Source organism: Salvelinus namaycush, chromosome 26, assembly GCF_016432855.1.
Source record: "Salvelinus namaycush isolate Seneca chromosome 26, SaNama_1.0, whole genome shotgun sequence".
In the NCBI taxonomy this organism is placed as follows: domain Eukaryota; kingdom Metazoa; phylum Chordata; class Actinopteri; order Salmoniformes; family Salmonidae; genus Salvelinus; species Salvelinus namaycush.
Window position 1 is genome coordinate 13,590,175 of NC_052332.1, and position 8,505 is coordinate 13,598,679.

At 42.1% G+C, this 8,505-nt stretch overlaps 1 non-coding gene across 1 annotated transcript; it reads left to right on the plus strand.

The window, feature by feature from the left end:
• Positions 1-6,138: 6,138 nt before the first annotated feature.
• trnaa-ugc lies at positions 6,139-6,210 on the plus strand. The gene has a single exon. It is a non-coding gene; the product is annotated as a tRNA-Ala (tRNA).
• Positions 6,211-8,505: the final 2,295 nt, after the last annotated feature.

The following is an 8,505-nucleotide window of genomic DNA, read 5'->3' on the forward strand; positions in this document are numbered from 1 at the left end:
CTCCAACACCATCATTAAGTTTGCTGATGACACAACAGTGGTAGGCCTGATCGCCGACAACAACAAGACAGCCTATACGGAGGAGGTCAGAGATCTGGCTGTGTGGTGCCAGGACAACAACCTCTCCCTCAACATGATCAAGACAAAGGAGATGATTGTGGACTACAGAAAAAAGAGGACCAAGCACGCCCCCAGTCTCCTTGACGGGGCTGCAGTGGAGCAGGTTGAGAGCTTCAAGTTCCTTGGTGTCCACATCACCAAGAAACTAACATGGTCCAAGCACACCAAGACAGTCGTGAAGAGGGCAGGACAAAATCTATTCCCCCTCAGAAGTCTGAAAAGATTTGGCATGGGTCCTCAGATCCTCAAAACGTTTCTATATTTGCACCGTCGAGAGCATCCTGACTGGTTGCATCACTGCTTGGTATGGCAACTGCTCGACCTCCGACCGCAAGGCACTACAGAGGGTAGTGCGAACGGCCCAGTACATCACTGGGGCCAAGCGTCCTGCCATCCAGGACCTCTATACCAGGCGGAGTCAGAGGAAGGCCCTAAGAATTGTCAAAGACTCCAGCTACCCTAGTCATAGACAGTTCTCTCTGCTACCGCACGGCAAGCGGTACCGGATCGCCAAGTCTAGATCCAAGAGGCTTCTAAACAGCTTCTACCCCCAAGCCATAAGACTCCTGAACACCTAATCAAATGGCTACCCAGACTATTTGCATTGCCCCCCCCCCCCCCCTTTTACCCCGCTGCTACTCTCTGTTGTTATCATCTGTGCATAGTCACTTTAATAACTCTACCTACATGTACATATTACCTCAACTAACCGGTGCCCCCTTCACATTGACTCTGCACCAGTACCCCCATGTACTGTATATAGTCTTGCTATTGTTATTTTACTGCTGCTCTTTAGTTACTTGTTGCTTTTATTTCTTATTCTTATCCGTATTTTTTTTAACTGCATTGTTGGTTAGGGGCTCGTAAGTTAGCATTTCACTGTAAGGTCTACTACACCTGTTGTATTCAGCGCATGTGACTAATGAAATTTGATTTGATTTGATTCATCCAACCTTCAAGTGTCTGTCATATTTCCTCTTCTCTCTGTTATGATCCTGTTTCAGAGCCTGAGAAATAAAGGTTTTAAAGGTCAGTGACTGACACACACACACACACACACACATACATGCACTGACCTGCAGGTCCATCTCTCTCTGAGCGATGAGAGACGACAGCTGGCAGTTGGGGTTGGCTGTTGGCTAGTCTCTGCTACCCTGGCCAGCACCGCTGTTCCTCAGCTGGTCTATTAGAGCCTCCTGGGACTTTACAGATGCCTGCAGCTGCTCTATAAGCCTGTGAGAGAGAGAAGGAGAAGGAGGTGGAGGAAGAGAGAGAGAATTAAATAGTGAGAGAGAGGCAGTCCATTGGTGTAACATGTAAGGTCAAACTTTGTTTGGTGTGTGATTCTATGGAGGGAACAAAATGAACCAGGAGGTCTCTAGTCTCTCCTACCGGTCTCTCTCTTCCAGCAGGCTGAGCAGGTCCTGGTACTGCTCCAGGTTCTGATCTGGGTTCTGGTCCTGGGGTAGAGGGTCAATCTGGGTGGGTGCATTGGACTGGGAGTGGTCAGTCTGGGGGGGTCCGACTGGGAGTGACCCTCCCCCTGAAACTCGGGCTCCATCTCCAGGAAACACATCCTCTCCTGCTCCAACATGGCCGTCACCTTTCCCCCCTCCACTCTGGACGAATCCAGATCCTGGAAATAAATGGAAACATTATTGGAGGACATTGGAGAACACTTAGTTATGGAATACGGAGTGTATTGACGGATGCCAAGTGAAGCCAGGCTTCCCCCTCAAATTTTAAATAAATAAATAATGCATATAAAATAATTGATCTTTCATCTCTCTGTGTTTCATAATTTTCCTTCAATTCGCAAGAGGCTGAATGTATCCCACCATAGAAAGCATCCGAGCGAGCGAAGCAGCGCCCCTCTGTCTCTGTATGTGTAGCCCATTTATCTGATGCTGTCCGGTCAAAAAGAGTAAGATATTGTTGCCACCCGTAGCATTGAATGCAAGGGAAGCCAGCGAGCATTTGGCCTCCCTTGATACAAAAAATACAATAATAGCCCATCAATGTTGAGCTAAACTAAGTGAACTGAATTGTAAATGGTCCTGTTGCACCAAATAAAGGTGTCAAGGGAAGCCAGTTTGGACAAACGTCACTGACAAAAGAAAACTGTTGCATCTCATTGTGGTGCTCCGGTGGCTAGTTAGCTAGCTAAAATTGGCCCTTTCCTAAATTAGCCATGGATAGAGATAGGTATTTGGACTTGTGGTTTTACTTAAGGAAGTTAGGCTAGCGAGAAAGCATTTTAGCCAGGTAGCCTAGGACAACAAAAACGAAAAGTGTGTACTGTATAACAGAGTCATAGACTGGGAGAGGACGGCATTGGCGTTTCTCTACAAGTAGGGTTAATCAACATGTTGTTTCTACTTATACACACACACACACACACACACACACACACACACACACACACACACACACACACACACACACACACACACACACACACACACACACACACACACACACACACACACACACACACACACACACAGAAATAAGTACCATGGCCAGCCACATGATATTTAGCATAGGTTGATTGGACTAAATTGTTTTGGGAATCTTTTTGTCACTGTATTAGACTAAGCAAAGGTTTGATGATGTTGAAATGCTGAATTTGAAATGGTGCTTGAATAGTGTTTTCTTTGCAACTTGCGGAAACTCTCCGGTGTTTGTTTAGTAGTCCGAAGGTGTTTGTTTAGTAGTCCGAAAATGTCGGAAACATGAATTTGATTGACCATGCTGTAGGTCATTTAACTGTTTGCTATATGCAATATGCTTTGTGGACTCCACCAGACAGATGTTGCTCTCCCGTTTGTGATGAAACAAAGGCATGGTTGAATTTATTCTGCCATTGTGTCTTCTTATTATCTCTGCCTTTATGCCTATATATCACGATGGCAAGGCATATGAACTAACAGGTTATAGAGCAAACAACGCAATTATCACAACACATACTATGGCTTTTTCCCCCTGTTTGGGCTTTCCCAGTGATTTTTACCACACACAGCTACTGGGAATATGAATACATTCTAAATGCTAAGATTGAACCGTTTTTCCCCCCAGATACCTTCTCCAGCAGCTGGATCTTGGTGTTGCCGTACTCTCTCAGCTGCTTTGGGTCATTTTTACTAGATCATACAAAACGCAGGCAAATTAGTTACAATACCAATCAATTGTATTTCTATTCGGTCAAAATGAAATATCCTTAACCAAACTTACAGTGCAAGGGCAGAGACACTCTGCAGCTCCCTCATTTCCTGTTTCAGTGTTTCAACTTCTACCTTTAGGTCAATGTTCTGTGTTGACACAAAAATACATGGAGTTATACAGTAGGACTACCAGTACAGTATTTCTTCAAAGTAGTTACATGACTGTACATTACTTTGTTAAGATCTGTCTCTGATCCCCAGCACTCACTGTTTCCTCGACAGTCATCACACCTCTGCTGCAGCAGCTCCTCATAGAAGAATATGCGGAGCCTGAGGTTGAAGTTGTCCTTCTTTAGGTCAGAGATGATCTGAGAACAAGTGTGAGGGGGACCAGTAGCGTTAGCAGCAGAGCTACACTATATATACAAAAGTATCTGGACACCGCTTCAAATGAGTGGATTCGGCTATTTCAGCCACACCCGTTGCTGACAGGTGTATAAAATCGAGCACACAGCCATGCAATCTCCATAGACAAACAATGGTGTAGAATGGCCTTCCTGAAGAGCTCAGTGACTTTCAACGTGGCACCATCATAGGATGTCACCTTTCCAACATGTCAGTTCGTCAAATTTCTGCCCTGCTAGAGCTGCCCCGGTCAACTGTAAGTGCTGTTATTGTGAAGTGGAAACGTCTAGGAGAAACAACGGCTCAGCCGCGAAGCTGTAGGTCCCCCAAGTAGCACAGAATGGGTCCGTTGAGTGCTAACACTCACTACTGAGTTCCAAACTGCCTCTGGAAGCAATGTCAGCACACAAACTGTTCGTCGGCAGCTTCATGCGCAATGCCAAGCGTCAGCTGGAGTGATGTGGTGTAAAACTCTCCGCCATTGGACTCTGCAGCACTGAAAATGCGTTCTCTGGAATGATGAATCATATCCCACTTCTGACACCATGTTTCAGTTTGTTATGTTGAATAAAACAATAAAGGCAGACACCAATGCCAAGTTCAATAGCCTTGTTCAAGCATTGTACAAATCCCTACATACGGAGTCCGGGGAACAGCCCAGCTAATCGATTACCTATCAAGTAGACTCCGTAACAGCCTGCACAGCACCCTGACCTTAACCCCATCGAATACCTTTAGGATGAATTGTAACGTCAACTGCTAGCCAGGCCTAATTGCTCAACATCAGTGCCCTACCTCACTAATGCTCTTGTGGCTGAATGGAAGCAAGCAGGTGTCCACATACTTTTGGTTATGTAGTGTACATGTACTGCCAATATAACGCTCTGGTGAGAGCAGTGTAAGTTTTATGATTGGAAAGAAATCCTTTGAAATCATGATCCTATTTTAAACTACAGTAACTAAACTTAACAAAGCCTTCATAAATCCTTTATAACACCCATATAAAAATCATTGATAAGCAAATGTCTATATGGGGTGCATTGTTGTGTTTTGAGTTTGCAAGAAAGGCATTTCAATGTACTTGTGCATGTGACATTAAAACTTGAAATGGTAAATAGGTGGTCATAGGTGCTTTGGCTGCTTTGTGTGATGTATTGTTCTTTCTACCTTCTTGCCCTTTGTGCTGTTGTATGTGCCCAATAATGTTTGTACCATGTTTTGTGCTGCTGCCATGTTGTGTTGCTACCATGCTGTGTTGTCATGTGTTGCTGCCTTGCTATGTTGTTGTCTTAGGTCTCTCTTTATGTGGTGTTGTGTTGTCTCTCTTGTTGTGATGTGTGTTTTGTCCTATATTTATACAGTATTGTATTTATTTTTTATTTTGAATCCCAGGCCCCCGTCCCCTCAGGATGGCTTTTGCCTTTTGGTAGGCCGTCATTGTAAGTAAGATTGTGTTCTTAACTGACTTGCCTAGTTAAATAAGAAATAAACAAATATAAATGTTTGGCAAAGCACCAGATCACCTATAATATACAGTATATCATCCATCCTTAGTATGACTTTGCTTATAAATCATTTGCGAACCATTTATCTAGTTGTGCTTATCAAGACTTAGTGATTATGCAAATAGGCTAGTCTTCATGTAGACTAATATATCTGCACCTTATGTTATCTCCTTCATGGTGAATGGTTCATCAGTGGTCAGTGGGCCCAACTGCCCCTGGTCTTCAGTGAGGTCCATTTCTGCTGACCGTTTGGTTGGGCCTAAACACTGCCTGATCTGGTGTTTTACTAAAAGTATAAACCAAGCAGTAAACATATGGAAAAAGAGGATTCTTCATAAAATGATATCTAGTCGTGTATACTCATTTCTTGGAGTATTTTGACTGTTTAGAGCAGCAAAATATTTGAATACTTCTTGCAGCAGACGGCTCCTCCTGACCTTCAATGTCACCCGTGCATGTTCTAGAACTCAGCAAAGCATTTCCCGCCTGACTGATGTGATGTAAAAATGGTCAACTAGGTAACATATAGCTTCTACATTCTAAAAGTGATATAATCAAAAAAAACTTGCCCACCTTCTACAATACGTTTTTGCTATATGTAATCAGAGAGGAAGAGGAGAAACATAGTTTGATTTAACCAGAAAGATTTGATAACACCGATATCCAATCTCTCTGGTGATATAAAATATCTGGTGAAATCAAGCTTTGAGGTTGATATGGAACGTTAGTATGGAGAAAACGGCCTTACTGCCATCTTGTGGAGAAGGTTGTGGAAAATGGCCGTTTTCGTCCGTAGGCAACTAACTAAATCTGGGAGGCGTGGGGGGGATTGCAACTGCAAAGCGATACAGTTTCAATGATTAATGGATGTTTTTATAGCTTGTAGTGTATCTATTTGTGAGCTTATATTTGTATTGCCTTATTTTCTCTATAGGTACGTGGAAGGGGATGTAGCTCAGTGGTAGAGCGCATGCTTTGCATGTATGAGGCCCCGGGTTCAATCCCCGGCATCTCCATAAACATTTTCCCCCAAAATATGGTTCCTTGTGTTTATAATTTCGCAAATAATATTTCGATTGTGCATTTTATATTTGTTTTATTTTTTATTTAACTACGCAAGTCAGTTAAGAACAAACTCTTATTTACAATGACGGCCTTGGAACTGCCTTGTTCAGGGGAAGAACGACAGATGTTTACCTTGTCAGCTCAGGGATTCGATCTAGCAACCGCTCTAACCACTAGGTTACCTGCCACCCCTAGCATTAGCATTGATACGTTTTATTAGCCAACAAGATATGTAAACAACCCGCACAGCTTTGTTAATTTACTTGTGCATTGTCCAATTGTGACCACCATCTGCATAAACAAAGACCACTGAGAATGATGAAGACACATGGGCTATCCTTATATGGCAACTAAACTTAATTAAACGTTTCACAAAGAGAGTAATAGTGTATAGTAGGCTACATTATCATGATACAGTTTTAACAGAGGGAGCAGGAGCATGCATGGACGTTATCTTGCACTGACTCCATGCACAGTCATAAGACTGACTATACACTCAGAAAAAAAGGTGCTAAGTAGAACCATATAGGGCTCTTCTGTTTGTCCCCATAGGGGAAACCTTTTTGGTGCTGGGTAGCTCTCTATGTAGGGTTCTTCATAGAATCGCGTGTAAAAGGTTCTAGAACCCTCTATGAAGGAGTAAACTGTTCTACTAATAACTATTTTATCCTCTAAAGGTTCTTCCTACAACACTCCATGAAGTGTTCTACCGAGAAGCCTTTTATCTTTGAAGGGATCTTCCTAGAACCCTTTATGAACGGTTCCACCAGCCTTATTAGACTTTGAAATTAAACTCTTTATGACACTACATTGCATATTATAAGGTATAGCTTTGAGGGCCTAGATATAACCTAACACAGTGTTGTTAGGAAACTCCTGGTTTTACAGGTGACATCAGGCCTGCAAGTCACATTATGCTGGATGCAAAGTTATGTGCAATTCCTATTGGAATCCAGACAGATTGAGGATATCCAACAATTGGAATTTTTAATCACCCACAACTTGCATTCAGAATGACTACCAGGGTAGGGAAGATTGACTAATGGAACGATCTAAATCAACTGGAACAACTATTTCAGTAACGGGTGCAATACGTCTCACTACTAACAGATTGGATTTGTTTAGAAAAATGTACGTTATTCATCTTTGTGTAGCATAAGATTAATCAACCAATGATTACATGCAAAAAATACAGATATTGAAACAATTCTGAAAATCAACCTGCAATAGAGCATGCTGGGAAATATGCTAATGATGTGCCTGGTTTTGAGCGTTTTACTAATCAAAGAGTAAAAATGACACAATCACACTCAACTCTGGTTATTAACAACAACACAACAACACAAGGGTTATTTTACACCACTGAGCGTACACCACCTAATTTAACTCCTGAATCAACAATATATGTTACACTGAAAAATCAACACTAGGTAAAACTGGACAATTTGCTGTGTGCCATATACAATATGTTGCTGGTTCATACTCCCTTCTTTTCTCCTACTCTCTGCTCAATAAAATCACAGAAAATACTCTTTGTGCAAAGATGTCAGCTATGTCTGTACTGTATATGAAAATTCATATTTGTGTCATTCTCAAAAGTTTTGGCCACGACTGTAAATTGATTGCTTTGATCTATTGTTTGTGCTCAGTCTTTTCTCCTGCAGGCTGTTCGACACCTAGTTCTTGCACAGACACATTATCCCTCTCGTCAAGTGATTTAGACCTGAGATCTCCAGAAAGACCGTCTAAAAAGGCCAACACAACATTAGGATATGAGGACATCGACTCCACAGCAGCAAAAGAGGTATAATGATAAATGATATTGGATGTTGATAATCCCATTTCTGTGTTTGCTCTTCATGGAAATTTCGACAGCATAAACCAACCCTAAATTGTTGAACTTTTATCTTGTCTTAAACGTTCTAGGACCCACGTTCCGCTAGCGGAACCCCTCGACAACATTCCGCTGAAAAGGCAGCGCGGGAAATTCAAAAATATTTTTTAGAAATATGTAACTTTCACACATGAACAAGTCCAATACAGCAAATGAAAGATACATATATTGTTAATCTACCCATCGTGTCCGATTTAAAAAATGCTTTACAGCGAAAACACAACATATGATTATGTTAGATCACCGCCAAGTCCAAAAAACACACAGCCATTTTCCCAGCCAAAGATAGGAGTCACAAAAAGCAGAAATAGAGATAAAATGAATCACTAACCTTTGATGATCTTCATCAGAT